The 24,264-nt window shown below is 32.6% G+C and overlaps 1 pseudogene; it reads left to right on the top strand.

The window, feature by feature from the left end:
* Positions 1 to 383: 383 nt before the first annotated feature.
* Positions 384 to 22,681, top strand: LOC131180633 (mitogen-activated protein kinase kinase kinase 20-like; annotated as a pseudogene).
* The last annotated feature ends 1,583 nt before the right edge of the window (positions 22,682 to 24,264 follow it).

Raw genomic sequence — 24,264 nt, 5'->3', positions numbered from 1 at the left:
TTCTAGCTTATGAGGTGAAGCAGCTACGGAATAAGCAAATACCATTGGTAAAGGTGTTGTGGAACCATCATTCAGGCCAAGAAGCTACTTGGGAATGAGAGGAGGATATTAGGAGACAACACCCACAGTTGTTCAAAGATTGATGCAAGGTAAAAAATTTCGAGACGAAAATTATTTTTAGGGGTGGGGGGGGGGGGGGGGAGAATTATAACACCCCTATTTGCATAGCTTGGTATATTTCACTATTCCGATGACCGTGTCAGTCCGGACAATTAAGGAGATTAGAATCACATCTAAGACACTTAGATAAGCCCTGAATACAAATAATTAGTAATTGCTAGATAGTTAAGTATAAATAAGAAAAACATAACATAAAAAGTTAAATGGTTGTTAAATCAGCAGAGGTCTCTTCCTCAAGTTCACTTCAGAAGTAGAAAGAGGCTTTCAACCATCTTTTTTACTGTCCCTACATTCTTGAGTGTTATGGCGAAGAAACTACTATGAGTAAGGATGGAAAGATGCTTTACAATCTGTTGTTGGAGTATGCTTCTGGAGGAACCCTAGCTGATCCTAAAAAGAGATCGGGTGGTTGTGGGTTGCCTGAATCGGATGTGAAGAGATACACAAGGCCTATTCTTAAAGGTATTAATTACATCCACAGTCACGGTTATGTTCATTGTGATTTGAAGCCAGATAATGTGCTGCTCGTGCCTAGTGGGGATGGTGACTTTGTGCCCAAGATTGGGGATTTTGGATTGGCCAAGAAAGTTCAGAAGACCAAGAAGAGGAAGCTTGATTGTTCTATTGTCGGGACTGCTTTATATATGGCACCAGAGACTCTCGTTGATAATATATTCAGGAATTTCCCTCTGATATTTGGGCTCTTGGATGTATGGTTTTTGAGATGTTTACTGGGAAATCACTTTGGGGTTCGAACCCTAATAAAACAACTGAAAAAGCTTGCGAGAGGATTGTTGATATATATGAATTGCATAAAATTCCTTCTTGGATTTCAAAGGATGGCAAGGATTTCTTGAAAGGATGTCTAGTGAAGAATCATCAGTTCAGATTCACCATTGAGATGTTATTAATTCGTCCTTTTGTATCCGGAATAGATGACACAAAAAGCAGCAAATTTGGGGAGACTGTGGATTAGGGGTGCATGGACTCATTCCTGCTCTGAAGATGCTAATGCACAAAGAATGAAGTTTCATCCTGCTCACTTGTAGGTTTCTTATTTGAAACCTAAAAAGTGGTGCGTGTCCTGCTCAGGAGGTCCATCATTAATGATGTCTGATCTTCTCCAAAATGTGCCAGTTGGTTTCAAGAACAAAGTGGAATTAGCATTCATTTGGAAAAGCTACTGTGATCTTCTCCATTTATTAAAGGCTCTATTGCTTTTGATAAGGAAGCTGCTAGGCCAGAGCATTGCTGCTACAATGTTACATTTTACTTTTCTATGTAACCAATTCTCAACTAAAATGTTGTAATTTGATATTGTTCATTATATAAATGAAATTCATTTTGGTTTATGAAATGAAAAAAAAAAGGCCAAATGAGTTCACTGCTATGAATAAGTTTTTTTTTTAACCTAAGTTTGCTTTAATTAGAAATACACATACGTTGATCTGCTCACAGAAATGCTTCATCCTCCATTAAAAATGTTGGTTATGCTCTATGTTGGTTATGCTCTATGCGGGGGAAAAACATTAGTTCTTATAAGGGATTCAAGATAAAACATGTTTAGTTACTTGTTCTATTGTAACCATTTAAAGTTTTCATCAAGAAGTCTCATTTTCAATTCCCATTAACATTCCGTATTGAATGGATCATATTATAAGAAAAAAGTTTTCAGCAAATCTTGTGTGAAGCTCATTTTTAGGAGAGATTATATTTAGTGCACATGCATCATCTCTCTAAGTACATGGCCCCATCTTTCTAAAATTAAGGAAAATTAAATTTTTATATCGAAGGTAACACTATTTTTTACCCTGATGTATAAATAATTATCTTATCTTTAGAGAGCTTGCGCATGTTCAATTCTTATAAATGAATACTGTAGCCTCATGCCACTTATGAAATTTAAAAAAATTCTAATAAAATTAAACATGTTAGATCGACGCATATAAACTCTAATAAGCTAACGTATAATGGGAGAGCTATCATTCTAGAGTAACCTAATCGGTTTTTCTGCATAATAATTGATAGAAGATCTCCCTAGGTACGTAATAAAGTTAAAGATAAACCAATTGGGAGATCTCACTATCTATTAAAAGTGAAATTGTACTAATAGTGAAATGTGATAAAAGTTTTTCTGGAGAAATGGTTACTTAGATGTCATACACATCGAGAAAAATGTCTTTTAGAATACTTTTAACATAGTGATGAATATTAAAGGGAAGATAAAGGATAATGCAAAAGCAAGAGAAGATATAACACATTTATGTCGTAAAAAAGAGTTAGAGAAAGATGTTCCAACAGGTAAATACCCTAAGGCTTATTATACTCCTGATAAATAGAAAAAGCAAAAATACGGCTATGTGTTGATATGCAAAAGTATAAGCTTTTTTGGTATGAAGTGTAACACCCCTATTTGCATAGCCTGGTATATTTCACTATTTCGATGACCGATGTCGGTCCGAACAATTAAGGGGATTAGAACCACACTTAAGACAACTAGATAAGCCCTAAACACAAATAATTAGTAATTGCCAATTAGTTAAGTATAAATAAGAAAAACAAAACATAAGAAGTTAAATGAGCCGAGAGTCACAGCGATGGGTGACCTTCTCAGGAAGGATTGCGAAGTTGATTTAAACTTAAATTTCGAATCGTAAAATGTGACGCCGCAGTCCTTAGAACTATTGCGAACACAGTGGAAAAGAGAAAATTACGAAAAAGAATTGTTAAGCCAGTCAAATAATTAGGTTAGGGATCCGGAAGAAATATTGAATTATTTACAGATCGGGTCAAACTAGCGAGGGGCAATTTGGTCAATTGACCCCGAGAGCTGACTCCTGACCTAACTGTCAAATAAAATCGGAGAAAAGAAAATTTCAGAATCGGGAATTAAATTAAAGAACTAATGGAAAAAAAAGGTGAAAGGTGAATGACATCATGCATGACCTCATGCGTGATGCAATAACTATTATAATTAATAAATTTAATTAAATTAAATTATGGTCTTCCATAAGGATTAATTCATAAAAGAAAAATAAAAAAAAGAGACAAAAAGTGTTATTATCCACAAATTTCTGTGAGCCCATCTCTCACTCTCTCCCTCTCCACAAAGCAACCATTGAAGCTCATTCTTGAGCTTGAAAACTTCAAGATCCCACCATAGAAAATAATCTTGCCAAGGTTAAAAAGTGTTTAGGCTACTAGAAAACAAGGTCCAAGAAGGAAGAAAGAAGAAAAGAAGAGGTTTGAAGAGGAAAAATTTTCTACACTAAGGTTAGTAAACTAAACTTAACTTTTTAGTTGAATTAATGGTGATTATAGCATGAAGAACTTAGAAATATCGTTGAAATGAAATAAAAACAATTGTGAGGGACCAAATGTAAATTTTGGCCAGCCATGGTATCTTGAAGTTTTGATATGTTCAATTTAATTTAGACATAAATTTGACATTGGTTAAGGTTGAATATGTGATTAGTGTAGTAAATTGGGTATGAATTAATCAATTGCATGAATTAGGGTTTTGGGCACCTAGGGTTTGGGAGGCAAAAATGTGAGAATTGGTCAAATGGTGTGTTTGACCTTGTTTGAGATGAAAAATGGTCATTTGTGACCAATTGAGATGTGTTGGAAGTGTTAGATGTGAGTTTAAATTCGGATTGAAAATGGTCATGCTGCAGACAGTAGGACCAAGGTCCCTTTGAGGGACCAAAACTGAAAATTTACAAGTCCAATTGGTATGAGACCAATTGGGAATGAAGAAAGACACAAAATGGAACATTTTTCATTCAGGAATCATGCCCAAAAAGTGAACAAAACCTAGTGAACAAATTGACTAAATCCGGATTTATGCAGTCTGACCTGTACAAAAATGACTAAATGAATAGTGTTTATTCATTTGGCCATAACTTGGGCTAGGCAGGTATAAATGACATTAAATTTTATCAGTGAACAGCTGAGATATAGACCTAAAACTTTCAACAAGAACACAAACACAAATTATGCCATTAACTAAGTCATTTGGCCACCCAAATTTGGTGACCTAAAACTGCCAGAACCAGTTTGGTGCCCAGAAATCTGGGTTAAATCCAATCCGGCAGCCATGATTCAAATGCCTATAACTTGAGCTACAAAACTCCAAATGGAGTGATTCAAAAAGGAGAATAAATTTAAGACAATAGGGAACATTTTCTATGAAGAAAGGTTTGCCAAATTCTAACAGAAAAATGACTAATGGAACAGTGCAACTTAAGACACCAAAACTGAAAATTTGCAAATTTGCTTAAAAGACTTAGAATTTGAGTAAACAACCAAAACCAACAAATTTAGTAACCACAATGTGTTATGTGGGTGAAGTTGGGATTTCTATACCTATTAAGCCTTAGAAAGTCAACAAATTGACTTGAATAGTGTCATAAATAGTAACCTCGAAACACAAATTTTAAAGAACTTCAAGTTTAGCACATTAGAGCTAGGTAAAAGTGAATCTAAATTTATTTTTAGATTTATGCTAAGTTATGGTACTGAAACACTGTGAAACTGTGTGTTTTATGAAAAAGAATACCGGGAGAGAACCCGAGGTGTCGAGTCAAGGCCAAAAGGCGACTCATATAAGGTTTGTGCACAATGTAGAATTTCTGTAAATTTTCTTCTGCATATTGTTTTGAATAATTTGAAATATTGAAATGTGACATGATTGTGATGAAATATTTATTATGCTTTTGATTTAAATTGTTGAAAGTTATTTGTGTATATTTGAGATGGCATAAATGTTTAGTAAATTGTTATGATAAGTTTTGAAATCACAGTGTCATGACCATATATTTGAACACCTCACTAGCATGACTAGAGGCGGTAATCAGTTTCAAATTTTGATTCCTTCTCTGGCTGAAGTGTTGAGGTGTGTGCTAGTAGAAGAAGAAATTGAATGGATATCCTTATATTTGAGCTAGCTAGCCTTGTGATGTGACTTCTCCTTAGCCTCTGGCTATTGAGATTATATTTGTTTCGAATGGCATGATATAACTGTGTGTTTTTATGAAATGTGTTTTGAGACGTTTGAAATAAAATTGTTTAAACTAAAATTTTGTAAATCATGTTTTGTATTGATATCTCGTGTTCAATTTAAATTTTGAATAAATGTGATTTAAATTCAGCATAAAGTTTATTTTAGTATATTGTGCACCACTGAGTCCTAGTACTCAGTGATGGCTGTTATTGCTGTCGCAGATTTAGAGACTAGAGGAGCAGCAGATTGAGCTGCTAAGGATTGAGGAGCTACCTGCTTGAAGTTATCGGATATATTTTATACCCTGACTATAAAAATTCATTTTGATGTGTGTAATGTATGTAAAGGTATGGACATGTAAAATTGGTCTTGAGTAGTATGTATAAAGTTTGTAATAAATTTTAGTTTGAATTTTTCTTAATGTAAATTTTTGTAATGATGTATATAAATTGTTTTATCTTTAATGAAATATAAATGGAAGAATTTTGCTTTAAATTGAATGAAATTAATTAATGGTATTTTGATGATTGTTGAATATTGTAAATTGTGGATTTGAATTTTTGGAGATTGATAAATGATGTTGAAATTGATTGGGATGATTTTGAATTTGAAGAAGTAGTTGAGACAAATTTTTGGAAGTGCTTTTTACAGGAATTTGAAGAACTGTTTTCTCAAAATACAGACGGTACTCTGCCGAAATTTATATAAAATTTGCGAAAAAATAAAATGGGCCAAAAATTTTAACTAGTTTTCAACTTTAATTAATTGTTTTAATACCTATTAGAAAATGCTCGCCACTTATAAAAGTAAGAAAATTGTTTTAAAATCCCTTGTAGGGTACTTAATGAGTTATCTGTAGGTGAAGTTCGGTAGTTCATTAGGTATTCTACATGATCATATTATGCCTTACAGAGGGGTAAGGTGTGACATGTTTTATTGATATCAGAGCAAATTTTTGAAGTATGTTTTAACTTATGAATTTGTGTCTTTTCTTTGTTAAGTACAACTGCTCAACTTATTTGTTACATACAGTGCATTATATCATAAATATGAACTAATGGAGGGAAATCTCCTTGTGTTATTTGTTCAGGAGATACCTTAACTTCAGACTGAAATGGAAGAAGAGGATCACTTAGTCGAGCAATCTGTTGAAGCTGAGGTATAAGGGGAAGCCCCAGCTCTACAAAATGTCAGTGGATCAGTAGCACCAGCCCCACAAATGCCGCAGTTTCTTGCACAGTTCACATAATAGATGGCTACGATGTTTCTATAAATGGCTGGGGGTATGCCTGCTCAAGCTCCACCCCAGACACCTGTGGTACAACCACAGCCTCCAGCCAGACAGTATGACAAGTTATTAAAGTATAGGGCTACAGAATTTAAGGGTATAGTAGACCCTTTAGAGGCAGAGCAATGGCTAGAGAGAATGGATAGAGTATTCAAGAAACTGCAATACCCAGATGAGTTCAAATTTGAATACTCTGTGTCACTACTGCAAGGGGATGCATATGATTGGTGGAAGACCATCCCTCACAGCTTGGCAGAACCACCAGTACTGACCTAGGATGACTTCATCAGAGAATTCAGACAAAAATACATCCCAGACGCATATGTGGATCAAAAGTTACATGAATTTCTGAGTCTGAAGTAAGGTAACAGATCAGTGGTAGAGTATGAGAGGGAGTTCTCCCGCTTAAGCCATTATGCTGGGAGTCTCCTTTCTACCAGCAAGGCAAGATTCAAGAGATTTGAGACAGGTTTAAAGCCCAGTTTGGGGATGCAAGTAGTGGGATTCAGACACAGCAATTTTTCAGAAATCATTTCTCAAGCACTTGAGTTGGAGAGAATTGAAACAGATGAGACCCCAGTAAAGGAAAAATAAGAGAAAGCTGAGAAATCAGAAAAAGATAAGGGGGAAAAGTCAGTAGAGCCAAGTTCTGGTGGTACCTCTGGAAAGAAGAAGAAATTTGGTGGACCTAACAGAGGTCGAGGTTGAAGATTTGGAAGGGGCTGATTCTCTGGATAGAGACCCCCTAGGTCTGGTCAGCAGTCGAGTAAGGGTTCATATCCTACCCGCCCCTGTGAGACTTGTGGCAAGATTCATGGGGGAGAATGCTATTGGGCAACAGGAGCCTGTTTTAACAATGGAGGCAAGGTCCATCTAGCTAAAGACTGCACCAGTGCTCCTAGATTCGGTCCAGCTCCTACGAATGCAGAAGGATCTATTCAGACTCCTGCTCCCAGAGGTTCACAATCAGTTGGCAGAGGAAGAGGCAAAGGTAGAGGCACTGCATCAGGTAGTCAGGGTACTGTTGGTTAGTCAGCACAAGGAAGGGCTTCAGCCAAAGTTTACACGATGAGACAGCGAGAAGTGGCTAAGACTTCTGACGTTATAGTTGGTACATTCTCTATCTCTGATCAAGATGTATTTGTGCTGTTTGATCTGGGTTTAACCCACTGATATGTTAGTGCTAGCATAGTCAGTTCACTTGCTGTTCCATGTGTCAAAATGGATTTTGAAGTGCTAGTAACTAGTTCGTTAGGACAAGAGGTTCGGGTTAATAGAATCTATAGAGACTATCCTTTGGTGATCCAAGGACATGTTTTTCTGTCAGATTTGATTGAAATGCCCTTCAGAGATTATGAATTATCTTGGGCATGGATTGGTTAGCCAGGCATCACGCTATGATTGACTGTAGACTAAAGATAGTCACTTTTGGTCTCCCTCTATACGGTGATGTGGTAATACATGGGGAGAGGCATTTACTGCCATCAAACATCATTTCGGCCACACTAGCCAGAAGAATGATCAGAAAGGGGTGTGAAGCATATTTGGCACATGTGTTAGACACCCAAGTGGGGAGTCCGACACTAAGGGACATTCCTACTGTATGTGACTTTGCGAATGTGTTTCTTGATGAATTGCCAGGATTAGCTCCAGAAAGAGAAGTGCAGTTTGAGATTGATGTTATGCCTGGTGTGGACCCAATCTCTATAACACCATATAGAATGGCACTAGCAGAATTGAAGGAGTTGAAAGTGCAGTAGCAAGAGTTGCTTGACAAGGGCTTTATCCGCCTTAGTGTGTCACCTTGGGGAGCACCAGTGTTGTTTGTAAAGAAGAAAGATGGCACTCTCCGCTTATGTATTGACTATCAGAAGTTGAATAAGGTGACAATAAAGAATAGATATCAATTGCCTCGCATTGATGACTTGTTTGATCAGTTGAGGGGTACAGCTGTGTTCTCCAAAATTGACCTGAGATCAGGTTATTATCAGCTGAAAGTACAAGAGCAAAGTATTCATAAAACTGCCTTCAGAACCCGCTATGGCCATTATGAGTTTTTTATCATGCCATTCGGGTTAACTAATGCTCTGGCTGCTTTTTATGGATTTGATGAACACTATCTTCAGACCATACCTTGACCAATTTGTTGTGGTATTCATAGATGATATATTAGTCTATTCAAGAAGTGCAAAAGAGCATGATGGACATCTACAGATTGTACTGCAGACTTTAAGGGAGAAACAGCTATACGCCAAATTATCAAAGTGTGAGTTTTGGCTGAAAAAAATATCTTTCTTGGGGCATGTAGATCAGTAAAGGGCATCAAGGTAGATCCAAGTAAGATTGAAGCTGTCCTTAATTGGAGGCCACCCAGAAATATCACGGAGATTTGCAGTTTTCTGGGTTTAGCTGGATACTACCGCCGTTTTGTAAAGGGATTCTTCATGTTAGCATCTCCATTGACTAAATTACTTCGAAAGGATGTGAAATTTCAGTGGACGGATAAATGCCAACAGAGTTTTAATGAGTTGAAGAGATGTTTAACTGAGGCTCCAGTCCTTACTTTACCTACCCTGGGTAAAGAGTATATTATTTACAGTGATGCTTCTCACAATGGGTTAAGCTGTGTATTGATGCAAGATTGAAATGTCATTGCCTATGCATCACGCCAGCTAAAACAGCATGAGAGGAATTATCCGACACATGACTTGGAGCTAGCAACTATTGTGTTTGCTCTTAAGATCTGGAGACATTATTTGTATGGGGAGAAGTGCTACATCTACATAGATCATAATAGTTTGAAGTATTTGGGCACTCAGAAGGAGTTGAATTTGAGACAAAGGAGATGGTTAGAGTTGATAAAAGACTATGATTGTCTGGTAGACTATCAGCTAGGGAAAGCTAATGTTGTGGCTGACGCCTTAAGTCGTAAGACTATGGCAAGTCTACGGGTTACTCCTTTGTCTATGATACATGAGTTGAGATCATTACATGCCAGCTTAGAGATTAATGATGAGGGGCAGACAGCAGTTGCATGGCATGTACAGCCAGTGTTGATTGATCATATCAGAATGGCTGCTCAAAATGATGAAAGGTATCAGAAGCTATTGGAAGAAGTCAGGCAGGGCAAGAGACTAGAATTTTTAATAAGAGATGATGGTCTACTATTACACCAGGGCAGAATGTGTGTTCCTAATGATGTTGGATTTAGGAAGATCATTTTGAAGGAAGCACATGAGTCTCCTTTTGCCATGCACCCTAGTGGCACAAAAATGTATAGAGGGCTAAAGGAGCATTACTGGTGGATGAGTATGAAAAGAGATGTGGCAGAGTTTGTTTCCAAATGCGTAACTTGTCAGCAAGTGAAGGCAGAGCATCAAGTACCCGCTAGGTTGTTACATCCACTACCAGTACCAGAATGGAAATGGGAGAGAATAATGATGGATTTTGTGATAGGACTTCCGAGGACACAAAAGAGTCATGATGCAGTATGGGTCATTATTGACAGACTAACTAAGTCTGCTCATTTTCTGCCAGTCCGAATAGACTACAGTTTAGAAAGATTGGCCAAGTTGTACATTAATGAGATAGTAAGACTGCATAGAGTGCCAGTATCCATCATATCTGACAGAGATCCTAGGTTCACTTCTAGATTCTGGGGTAGTCTTTAGAGAGCCCTAAGAATTAGATTGAACTTCAGTACGGCATTCCACCCATAGACAGATGGCCAATCTGAGAGGATAATTCAGATCTTGGAGGACATGCTACATGCTTGTGTGATTGAGTTTGAGGGTAGTTGGGACATACACTTGCCTTTGATTGAGTTTACTTACAACAACAGCTACCAATCAAGCATTGGAATGCCTCCATATGAAGCTTTGTATGGCAGAAAATGCAGAACCCCGTTGTGTTGGGATGAAGTAGGTGAAAGGAAGATGATTGGGCTCGAAATTGTTCAGCAAACTGAAGAGAAAATCAGATTAATTAGAGACCGACTCAAGGTTGCATCAGACCGTCAGAAGTCCTATATTGATATGAAGAGAAGGGATATTGAGTATGCAGTGGGTGAAAAAGTATTCCTCAAGGTTTCCCCTTGGAAGAGAATTATGAGATTCGACAGAAAGGGGAAATTGAGTCCTCGTTTCATTGGGCCATATGAGGTTCTGGAAAGAGCGGGTCCTTTGGCATATCGTTTGGTACTACCTCCAGAGTTAGAAAAGATACATAATTTCTTCCATGTGTCTATGTTGAGGAGGTATCGATCAGACCCATCTCATGTACTACCAGTAGAAGAAATTGAAGTGAATCCAGACCTCACATATGAGGAAGAACCCATAGAGATTCTGGCTTATGAGGTGAAGTAGCTACGGAACAAGCAGATCCCGTTAGTGAAAGTGCTGCGGAACCATCATTCGAGCCAGGAGGCTACTTGGGAACGAGAGGAGGACATGAGGAGACAACACCCACAGCTGTTCAGAGATTGATACCAGGTAAATTTTGAGACAAAATTTATTTTAAGGGGGAGAGAATTATAACACCCCTATTTGGATAGCCTGGTATATTTCACTATTCCGGTGACCGGTGTCAGTCCGGACAATTAAGGGGATTAGAACCACACTTGAGACAACTAGATGAGCCCTAAATACAAATAATTAGTAATTGCCAATTAGTTAAGTATAAATAAGAGAAACAAAATATAAGAAGTTAAATGACCAGAGAGTCACAGCGATAGGTGACCTTCTCGGGAAGGATTGCGAAGTTGATTTAAACTTAAATTTCAAACTGTAAAATGTGATGCCACGGTCCTTAGGACTATTGCAAACACAATGGAAAAGAGAAAATCACGAAAAAGAATTGTTAAGCCAGTTAAATAATTAGGTCAGGGATCCGGAAGAAATATTAAATCATTTACAAACCGGGTCGAACCGGCGAGGGGCAATTTGGTCAATTGACCCCGAGAGCTGACTCCTGACCTAACTGTCAAATAAAATTGAAGAAAAGAAAATTTCAGAATCGGGAATTAAATTAAAGAACTAATGGAAAAAAAAAAAGAAAGAAAAAGGTGAAAGGTGAATGACATCATACATGACCTGATGCATGATGCAATAACTATTACAATTAATAAATATAATTAAACTAAATTATGGTCTTCTATAAGGATTAATTCATAAAAGAAAAATAAAAAAAGAGAGACAAAAAGTGTTATCTTCCACAAATTTCCGTGAGCCCATCTCTCACTCTCTCCCTCTCCACAAAACTACCATTGAAGCTCATTCTTGAGCTTGAAAACTTCAAGATCCCACCATAGAAAATAATCTTGCCAAGGTTAAAAAGTGTTTGGGCAACTAGAAAACAAGGTACACAAAGGAAGAAAGAAGAAAAGAAGAGGTTTGAAGAGGAAAAATTTTATGCACTAAGGTTAGTAAACTAAACTTAACTTTCTAGTTGAATTAATGGTGATTATAACATGAAGAACTTAGAAATATGATTGAAATGAAATAAAAACAATTGTGAGGGACCAAATGTAAATTTTGGCTAGCCATGGTACCTTGAAGTTTTGATATGTTCAATTTAATTTAGACATGAATTTGACATTGGTTAAGGTTGAATATGTGATTAGTGTAGTAAATTGGGTATGAATTAATCAATTGCATGAATTAGGGTTTTGGGCACCTAGGGTTTGGGAGGAAAAAATGTGAGAATTGGTCAAATGGTGTGTTTGACCTTGTTTCAGATGAAAAATGGTCATTTGTGACCAATTGAGATGTGTTGGAAGTGTTAGAAGTGAGTTTAAATTCGGATTGAAAGTGGCCATGCTGCAGGCAGCAGGACCAAGGTCCCTTTGAGGGACCAAAACTGAAAATTTACAAGTGCAATTGGTATGAGACCAATTGGGAATGAAAATAGACACAAAATGGAACATTTTTCATTTAGGAATTATGCCCAAAAAGTGACCAAAACCTAGTGAACAAATTGACTAAATCCGGATTTATGCAGTCTGACCTGTACAAAAAAGATCAAATGAACAGTATTTATTCATTTGGCCATAACTTAGGCTAGGCAGGTCTAAATGATCTGAAATTTACCAGTGGACAGCTGAGATATAGACCTAAAACTTTCATGAAGAACACAAACCCAAATTATGCCATTAACAAAGTCATTTGGCCACCCAAATTTGGTGACCTAAAACTGCCATAACCAGTTTGGTGCCTAGAAATCTGGGTTAAGTCAAATCCAGCAGCCATGATTCAAATGGCTATTACTTGAGCTACAAAACTCCAAAAGGAGAAAATAGTTAAGACAATAGGGAATATTTTCTATGAAAAAAGTTTTGCCAAATTCTAACAGAAAAATGACCAATGGAACAGTGCAACTTAAGACACCAAAACTGAAAATTTGCAAATTTGCCTAAAAGACTTAGAATTTGAGTAAACAATCAAAACCAACAAATTTAGTAACCAAAATGTGGTATGTGGGTGAAGTTGGGATTCCCATACCTATTAAGCCTTAGAAAGTCAACAAATTGACTTGAATAGTATCATGAATAGTAACCCCGAAACATAAATTTTAAAGAACGTCAAGTTTACCACATTAGAGCTAGGTAAAAGTGAATCTAAATTTGTTTTTGGATTTATGCTAAGTTATGGTACTGAAACACTGTGAAACTGTGTATTTCAGTGGAAAAGAATACCGAAAAAGAACCCGAGGTGTCGAGTCAAGGCCAAAAGGCGACTCATATAAGGTTTGTGCACAATTTAGAATTTCTGTAAATTTTCTTCTGCATATTGTTTTGAATAATTTGAAATATTGAAATGTGACATCATTGTGATGAAATATTTATTATGCTTTTAATTTAAATTGTTGAAAGTTATTTGTGTATATTTGAGATGGCATAAATATTTAGTAAATTGTTAAGATGAGTTTTGAAACCACAGTGTTATGACCATATATTTGAACACCTCACTAGCATGACTAGTGGGGTTAATCAGTTTTGAATTTTGATTCCTTCTCTGACTGAAGTGTTGAAGTGTGTGCCAGTAGAAGAAGCAATTAAATGGATATCCATATATTTGAGCTAGCTAGCCTTGTGATGTGACTTCTCCTTAGCCTCTGGCTATTGAGATTATATTTGTTTCGAATGGCATAATATAACTGTGTGTTTTTATGAAATGTGTTTTGAGACGTTTGAAATAAAATTGTTTGAACTAAAATTTTGTAAATCATGTTTTGTATTGATATCTCGTGTTCAATTTAAATTTTGAATAAATGTGATTTAAATTCCGCATAAAGTTTATTTTAGTATGTTGTGCTGAGTCCTAGTACTCAGCGATGACTGTTATTGCTGTCGCAGATTTAGAGACTAGAGGAGCAGCAGATTGAGCTGCTAAGGATTGAGGAGCTACCTGCTTGAAGTTATCGGGTATATTTTATACCCCGACTATAAAAATTCATTTTGATGTGTGTAATGTATGTAAAGGTATGGACATATAAAACTGGTCTTGTGCAGTTTGTATAAAGTTTGTAATAAATTTTAGTTTGAATTTTTCTTAATATAAATTTTTGTAATGATGTATATAAATTGTTTTATCTTTAATGAAATATGAATGGAAGTATTTTGCTTTAAATTGAATGAAATTAATTAATGGTATTTTGATTATTGTTGAATATTGGAAATTGTAGATTTGAATTTTCGGAGATTGATAAATGATATTGAAATTGATTGGGATGATTGTGAATTTGAAGAAGTTGTTGATACAAATTATTAGAAGTGCTTTTTACATGAATTTGAAGAACTGTTTTCTCAAAATACAGATGGCACTCTGCCGAAATTTCTATAAAATTTGCGGAAAAATAAAATAGGCCAAAAATTTTAACTAGTTTTCAACTTTAATTAAATGTTTTAATACCTATTACAAAATGCTCACCACTTATAAAAGTAAGAAAATTGTTTTAAAATCCCTTGTAGGGTACTTAATGAGTTATCGATAGGTGAAGTTCAGTAGTTCATTAGGTATTCTACGGGATCATGTTATGCCTTACAGAGGGGTAAGGTGTGACATGAAGAGCCATGTGTTTATGCAAAGATTACTACCAATTGCATTTCGTGAGTTCCTTCTAAATACAGTTTGGCAAGCATTGACTGAGTTGAGCTTGTTTTTCAAAAATCCTACTACTACAAATATTAAGGTGTAAGACATGGAGCATCTAGAAGCAAAAATTTCCATAATTATTTGCAAGTTAGAGCATATATTTCCTCCTGCCTTTTTTAACTCAGTGGAACATATTCCCATCCATCTACCATATGAGGTAAAAATTGCATGACCAGTATAATATCGATGGATGTATCCTTTTAAGAGGTAATAGAGAATCGTTATTTTCTTTTTGTGTTGTAAAATTCATCATAAACTTTCCCTAGAGCTTGCATTTGAATATGGTGTTTTGTATTTTCAGATATCTGGGACACCTAAAGAAAAATGTAAAGAACAAAGCAAAAGTAGAAGGTTCAATATGTAATGCATACTTAGTTGAAGCATCTAATTTTTGTGCACATTATTTTAAGCCTCATGTCATAACGCGGGATCGACAAGTTCCCCGTAATGATGATGGCGGAGACAGTGATGAAATCGAAGGAAATTTATCAATATTCAAGTATCCTAGTCGATCGTATGGCAGAGCTAAAACAAGATGGTTAGGAGATGATGAATATAAGATTGCCTATATCTACGTGTTTCTAAATTGCCTTGAAATTGACACATATATAAAGTAAGTTTATAAAAACCCTAAATATAGGTTAAATCTCTTAAAAGTTATCTGCGAATTTGCCTTTTCCACTGACAATTGACTAATTTATTTATGTGTAAGATGTACCATACTGAATTACAATAGACATCACGTAATATCAGTGATGCAAAAGCTAATGAATTAATATAATAAAGATTTTCAGATTGATTCAACTCTTATGTAAGTCTATATTTATATAAACCATTCCATCGTCTAAATGTAATTAGTAACATTATTTGTGATTCATATCGTTTAATACAAATAATTTTAAAACCTATTTAATATATTTAATAAGTATTTTTGTTTATTTTAACTTATATCTATATATGTTATAAATAAATTATAAATATAAATATAAATTTAAATTTAATCATGCATTTTTAAATAATTCATATTAATATTATAATTAGTACTCTCAACTCTTAAGTAATCAAATTGTTTTTTTTTTCTTTTTCTTTTTGTATCTTCCTCTTATTTTTATTATTTTAAAATTTTAAAACATAACAACTTAATATTAATATTGAGAGGAGCATAACTTTTCACATAAATATGTGTAAAAATATAATTAGGCTTTTTTATAACCTTATGGTCAAAATTAGCAATTTAACTAAGATTTACTAATGAATTAAAAATAAAAAATATATTCATGCACATAAGGATATTAATAAATTATAATTAATCTATATTTAGACTAAATAGATCCAGAAAAATTAAAATCTTAGACAATCACATATAAAATATATTTTTTTATGTAAAAATGATATTAATCATCCCAAATATTATAGGATGCATCAATATTAAATATGTTAAAAATGAAAATTAATCTATCTTACCCTATACAAATATCATAGAATTCGTGAGGATAGTGGTTTCATTCGATAATGGCAATAATATAAAATTCAAGTGATCACATTCACGTGCAATTACATTTATAGGAATGATATCTATGACATACAAAAACTTAAAAATTTAAAAACTTACAAATAGATTTTACCTGTTAAAGAAAAAAATACACAAAAATGCAGTGAAAAAAAGAAAAAAAATCATATTATAAATCAAAATTAATTAAACTTGAGTCTTATTATACAAAAAAAGAGTGTGTAAATATAAAACTATCTGTTACTAATATTTTAAAAACAAATAGCTACAAATTTATAACAATTATTTTTCATTGTATAAGATTATAATTTTATATCTATTGATATAAATATAAAATTTTATTTAATTAAATAGTTATTTTTAACAATAATTTTATAATTATGTTAATTAAATAGTTACTTTTTAATAGTGATTTTATAATTTAATATTATAAATTCGTAAATATTAACAAAAATTAAAAAAAAATAAATTAATATAAGAGAGATTCGGTGTATAATGTTGTTTATTGATTTTATTGTAATAAACTAAATAATTTTTAATGAATTAATAATACATATAGAATTAAAAATATAGAATTATAATAAGATTTTTAGTATAAGTATAATTACTATTAAAATAATATTAAAATTTTAATTTATATTAATTATAGTAATATTTAAAACTTAAAATTATCTATAGATTTAGCAATGGATAAATTTATTGCTAAAAATTATTAGCGATAAATTTGTATTAAAAGTATTTGGTGATGAATAACTTCTTGGTAAAAATTATAAATAATATATTCGTATGGAATAGCTTCTCACTAAAAATTATTAGCAATGACTTTATATAAAATCACTTATCATTGCTAAAAGTAGTAGCAAAATTTGTTATTAATTTATATTATTAGCAACAAATTTACACAATTGACACCATAGATACTTTTTAATGATATAAATAATATAAATCATGAAGAACATTATCGGCAATGCTAATGTTTCCTCCTTTCATACATTTATCAATACTAGTCTTTGAAACATGTACAATAACACAGTTATTTTATTATTTAAATATTGAATATTAATATAATTATTTATATTGAAATGGTAATTTTAAGGTTAGTTTAATTCTATAAATAAAAATATATATTAATTTTGAAATTATTATATTTTGATTAGATTATATTTTCACAAAAATTTATATCCTGTAATTAATTTAACTGTTAATATATAATAATAATTTAATTATTAACTTAAATGTAATAAAATAAAAATATAATAGAATAATAAGTTTTTAAAAAATATGAATAAGTAAAGATACTGTTTAAAATTCAAAGTGAGAAATTAATTTTGCATGCAAATCGAACTCATGGTATTAGGTTGGTTTAAATTCTATTCTTTTTTATTTTTTAAAAAAATAAGTTTTTGATTTGGTTATATTTTAATATTTTTTTAATAATTTAAAACTGGTGTTGATTCTTTGTATAATGACATCAGATTAGCTAATTAGTTAACATAAAAGAATATTCTTTATAAAATTATAAATTATAAGTAATTTTAAAATTACACGTAGTTTAGCGTATTAAGAGACCACTTTTATTTTCAATAAATTAGTACCATAAGATTTTATGATGTAACATATTATTCTTGCATTCGTTAAAAAAATGTTGATATGTGGTAATTTCTTGTGTCAATTAGTATTAATATCTTGTAGTGATTTCTTATTTCAATTAGTATTAATATCTGGTTTTCATTCCTCTAATGGATGGAAGAAGAATCTAATGGCGTAAAATCTCAAGGTACTAATTTAATGAAAATTAAAATGTTATCTTTTAAATGATAACAAGATACATTTTTTTATAATTGCTCTTATGTAAGTTAACAAAAATGGAATTATATCAAATAAAAGATTATAAATCCATGAGTAAATATGAGAAAAAGTGAGACTTTTTAATATATCTCATTTAATTAACGGCTTTATCATGAATTTAATTTGGATTTGTTTTTTCTATATTCCCTCCTTATTTATTTTCTTTAAGATTATTGAGATTGATCAATAATAGGTGTGCTTCTTACGAAAACAATTATATGTGGATGTGATTAATAGGATCTTTCTATTATTGCCAATTTTCCCAAGGTTAAGATACTAATTTTCCAGGACTATAGCTAAATATGAAATGAAACCAGGTGCTTGTTTCCAACAATATTTACATAAGTTAAGATAAATTTTCCTTTTCACGTTGCATGTATAATAGGTTTATTATAGTCATTAATTGTGATGAATCCCAATATAATCAAAGTTCAAAATCTATACGTTGTACATACGACAATTGTATTGAATAATTTCTCATTAGTTAGCACTCTCATTAGGACTAACTATATTGGCATTATTGGTTGTAAAGCTGGTGCAGCCTGTTAATTATTATTTTTGGAGATTTTTTTTATAAGATTTGGAGATTTATTGTATTAAAAAATTAAATATGTTCATATACTTATACTAGAAAGTCTGATGCAATCTTTATATATATATATATATATATATATATATATATATATATTTCTCACAACCCAATTTCTTCCACACAGAAGTGTCTTATCCATCAAAGGTTCCTCCACCAGTGAGAACCACACCATTAACTTTTTCAAACAAGAACTAATTATTCACAAAATATTGAGTTAAATCATCTGTTGCTTTTATAGTCCCATGAACTTCAACAATTAAAGGCTTGGTGCTTTTGCAGGGCTCTTGAAATATGATGGGTGCTGCCATAAAAGTCCCTTTAGATATAAGAATTTTTGCAGGACTAGTAGGGATGGCAATGGGTTGAGTTTTTGCGGGTACCCGATTTGACCGAACCTTAATAAGACGGATTATTAGTTTTGGGATGGTAGATTTGAAATTTAATTAATACTCATGATGAGTTCGAGTCAAGTTCGAGTTTTACATGCTTCGAATCTACTTATACAAATATTTGATTAAATATAGAATATATATATTTTTTATAATAATATTTGTAAATTTTATATATTTTATTCTGTATAAAATAAAATTGAAATATTTTATGAAATTATTAAATTTTTAAAATATAAATTATTAACAAAATAATTTTTTATATAGATTTTTAGTTAAAAATATATAAAATTAAATGGATTTGGATATTTTTTAGGTAATAATAATTGCGTTTGGGATGGGTGTGAGTAGTTGAAAATAAATTTTAATCGGATTTAGGACGGATTTAGGTTTTGAGAATATTAATCGGGTTCGAGTTTAAATATGGTAATTTTCATGAATATCCTATCCGTTGCCATCACTAAGAACCAACAGTGGTTTTGCATGCCTCATTCGAGGCCTTCATGCATGAAAGCCATATTATTAAAGTTTCGTTATAGTAAAGCCTTGCCAATCATTGAAAAGTTAGTTTATTTTCGATTCAAGACACAGGTGAATTTCACCCATTTTACATGTGAGTATCACTTATTTTACATGTGGGTCTTATCATACATCATTGTTTAATCGATAATGAACAGATCTAGATAAGAATTTTTAATAAATAAATGTGCAGTGTAAAAAGAAATTAACCAACCATTGTGCAGTCAGACTTCTCATCTTCCTTAGCGCCATATTTAGTGATATCGAAAATCTTAATAACAGAAGCATCAGTAACTTGAGAAATCTTAATAGTCACAAAAATAGAACAAAAATAAAATTTTCTTAACAAAGCTAACAAAGAATGAGAAATAGTTTTATATAATTGAAAAAAAAAAGGTACATGAATGAAAAATTATAAGAAGAATAATCAGCTTCTGCTGCTGCTAAGCTCTTTCAAGCACAGAAAAATTGAATATTGAATTTGATGGATCCCAATAAATCCCAATAAGATTTCCTTCAACTAAATTCCTTCTCTTCACAAGTTGAATCATCCAGCCTTTGATGAAAACATAACTCTTCGATGAACGCCAGTGCTTCAAAACCATATGTTGTTCGTTATTAGTATCGCAAACCCATATAGGAACTGGAGCACCATCTTTTTCAATCTGCTCAACCGTTTCACCGCTCAATAATGGCAAAATATGATTTCTGACTGATAATGATGCCACCAAAAGCCTGCACAGGTTACCAAGATCACTACCGGTGAGCTTCTTCTTAATCTTCCATGGATCAGAAAGCATCAGTATTGTCGGAACATCATGCATCGGACTCTCTTTTCTCTCATCTTCAGGGCTGGATGTTGTCCCTGCAATATTTTGAACCAATGATTTCGATTCTGAATCCGATGATTCTTTGGATACAACAGGTTCCTCTCTCGTTGCAACAAAGGCAGTAAACCAAGATTCATCAAATAGTTTTAGCTCAGTTGAAACTTCATTTGCAAGTCGAGTTGAAACAACGATAGCATTGATCTCATTATCAGGAGAAGAATTGATTTCTTTGATTCTTGGCTTATTGATCTTCCTTGGAACCCCGCAAGAAAGGGCCAACTCAGTCGAAACTCCACTATTCTTTTCACCGTCTGAGTTATGCTGGTACTTCCGCTTCTTTTCAGATGGCTCAGCTGCAAGAAATTGATCTTTCTTTGCTTCCTGAGTGGTGGAAGCATAGAAAGAACCAAAGGGTTTCAAATGCTGTTTCTCCATTCTTGAAATTGCTCTTACTTGTTTCTAATGGAAGGAGAGAGGTCAGGCATTAATGCACATTTATATAGAATTGAAGGAAACTTTAACATTGAAGTAATAGGATTTAAGATCCTAGTTGGAAACTGATTCCTATGCTTGGGGCGGTGGTGAAGTTTTGTGGTTTCCTTTCCGGAGTTGGACATGAAAATTTGCTGACATTATTGGTTCTAAGAATTATAAATTAACAGGCTCTTGTTGGGCCCACCTTGATGCTCTAATGTATATAATTTCTTTTTTCATTTTTCATTTTGTTATGACAAAAATTATATGTCAAATTATCAAAATTAGTTTTTTAATTAGGATATATATGATATATAATCAATGATTCACCCGTGCATAATGAATCGAGTATGCTAATTAATATATATATTAAAAATATAAACATATTTATTGTATATATAATAATTTTACTAATAAATAATTCTCAGAAGTATTTTCTTATTCCTCCATTATTTCTTTTTTGGGTCATTTCACCATCTATAAGTTTGAAAAAGTTTGGAATTTAAAAAATTTCATTTAAATCATGGTAATTTATGACTCGTTAATTAATTTTATTGCATTTAAAATTCAATATTAGTTAATTAATTATAATTATTTTAAATACTTTATCAATCATTATTAATAGAATTGAAGTACTAAGAGTTACAAATTAAAATTCTTATAAATTAAGGATCTGTTGAGAAAAATATATTTTTAGATATATTATTTAGATAATATTAAAAAATAATTTAAAATTAAATTTAATAAATTTTAGTTATAAAACATTAAATAACAAAATTATCTTTTTCAAATTAATTTTTTCAACAGATAAAATGATTTTTTTCTATTATTGAAAAGCAACTCTAACTCTTCAATTACAATATCAAACAGGCTCTAAAACACGAAAACATATCTACTTATGATTTTTAATATCTTTGCCATTATACATTTTGTCATATATATATATATATAAATGATCATTTTTATAATTTGTTTAATTATTCCACCACCATCACAATTATGTTTTTCATTATGAAAAATTTAAGGAAATGTATCAAGAAAACTTTTATAAATGAAATATAACAAGCTTATATAAAATGCAAGTGTTTTACAAATTATTTTTTAAATATAGTAAATTTTTTAAAAAATTATTATGTTTATTATTATAAAAAATTCTTATAAAAACATTTATTTTTCTAATTAGATGAATAATATTTGTTTTGAAATATTTCTGTACACAGATAGAAAGAATTTAAAGTCCAAAATAAAATATGTATTTTCTCAAAAATAAATAATATTAACAAAAATATTGGCAAAAATATTTTGGGTGAATGAAAATAATTTAGAACAATATCTAAATAATTTTAGACATTTTAAAATGATTTTTAATTTCCCTCTGATATTTGGGCCCTTGGATGCAAGGTTTTGAAGATGTTTGCTGGGAAATCAGTTTGGGTTCGACTTCAAACCCTGATGAGACAACTGAAGAAGTTTCCGAAAGGATTGCCGATGGATATGAATTGCCTAAAATTCCTTCTGGGATTTCAAAGGATGGCAAGTATTTCTTGGAAGGATGTTTAGTGAAGAATCATGAGTTCAGATTCACAATTGAGATGTTATTAATTCATCCTTTTGTATCCGGAATAGATGACACAGAAAACAGCGAATTTAGGGAGATTGTGGATTAAGGGTGCTTCAACTCATCTGTCACAGCAAATGAACCTTGTGATTCGAGCTGTTCTGAATAGTGGCATTCTATATCTGAATAGGGATCTTCTTCTTGTTGTTGTTCAGATGTTGTGGAAGAGAGTAATGGTGGGGTGTTTTGAAGTTTTCCGGAATCCACAGAATCAGGAGTCGAGTGAAGTTAGTACTCCAATCTATGCTATCATTGGCAAAGATGTTCTTTGCAATTGATTCACCAGCATATGTTTCTTCACATATGGTGGAGAAATGTCCTACTATATTCACCTTTCCTATAGGTATACATTGATATCCTTTTTAACTTCAAACCAGTATTAACTCTTTCAAAATCCTTATGCGGAATTCCAAGTTAAGCAGCAATTTGATCTTTAGTGAACTATATCATTTATAGAGCAGGACAACAACTTCAGCAATACACAATTGGAATTGAAAAGATTTGGGGGCGTGAAGGAATTGAAGATGTGGTTTTCTTGCAACCGCAAACAATATCATCCAAGTTGGTCATTGGAGCTGGGATGAGAACGCTGTCCTTTGTTAATTCTGGAAGGAAAGCAATGGTTCTGAATTGCTATATATTGTGCTCATGACTGGCCCTGTTATTTAAAGTTACCACCAATATTGTTCCCCAAGAGAGTTAATTACCTAGTGAATTGCAGCCTATAATGATATGATATGGCATGCAGGAAGTTGCCAAGTGATAAAGACACTAATTCTGCTGCCTAAGAAGTTTTTATCCCTGCTCACTTGCAGGTTTCTTTTTTGAGACCTAAAAAAGTGCTATAATGGGCCTGGAAGATGCTAATTCTGCTACCTATGGGCCTGGAAGAGATCCATCATTAGTGATGTCTAATTTTATCCAAAATATGCCAGTTGGTTTCAAGAATAAACATGGAATTAGCATCCGTTTGGAAAAGTTGATGTGATCTTCTCCTATTTATTCAAGGCTCTACAGCTTATGCCACGGAAGCTGCTAAGCCATGGACTTGCCGACTACACATTTTACATTTCTATGCAATCAATTCTCTACTAAATGGTGGTTGTAATTTGATATTGTTCATTATATAACTAAAAGTCATTTTTCGTTTATGAAATGAAAAAAAGTGGCCATATGAGTTCACTGCTATGGATACATTTTATTTTATTTTATTTTATTTTTATAAGCTAAGTTTGCTTTAATTAGTAACACATGCATTGATGTGGGCACAGAAGTGCATCATCCTCCATTATGTTCTATGTAGGTAAAAACATAAGATTTCATGAGGGATTTAAGACAAAACATGTTTACCTTGCGTGATCTAGTGTAATCGTTCAAAATTTTCATTAAGAAGTCTCAAATTCAATTCCCATTAAGATTAGAGTAAAATGACTAATGGGAAATCCCTATCGAATGGATCATTGCATGTATCAAAGAGGAAAATAAATAAAGAAAAATGGCTTAAACATGGAGGAAAACTATTTTTATAGAATCTAATGGCATCCTTAAGGAGCTAGTTTTGAAAATTTACTCTTATGGCATCCTTAAGTAGCTGGTTTTGAAAATTTACTATTATTATTGCACTAACTGACAATAGATACACACACATGAACCTATGTATTAGTGTGTTTTATAAAAGAAACTTTTCAGCAAGTCTTGTGAAGCTTATTTTTAGAGAGCCTGCACACATTCGGTTCCTTTTTTTATAAATAGGAAATTTTAATAAAATAAGGTAGGAAAAACTTAGCATAAACTCATCCAACTAACTCCTATCAGCAGATTGCCGCCCCATACACCCAACCCTACCTAAGACAAGGCATGC

The sequence above is a fragment of the Hevea brasiliensis genome, chromosome 6 (assembly GCF_030052815.1).
Source record: "Hevea brasiliensis isolate MT/VB/25A 57/8 chromosome 6, ASM3005281v1, whole genome shotgun sequence".
NCBI classification, from domain to species: Eukaryota; Viridiplantae; Streptophyta; class Magnoliopsida; order Malpighiales; family Euphorbiaceae; genus Hevea; species Hevea brasiliensis.
Note: the sequence above shows the minus strand (reverse complement) of the source record. Positions and strands in the feature narration are given on the sequence as shown.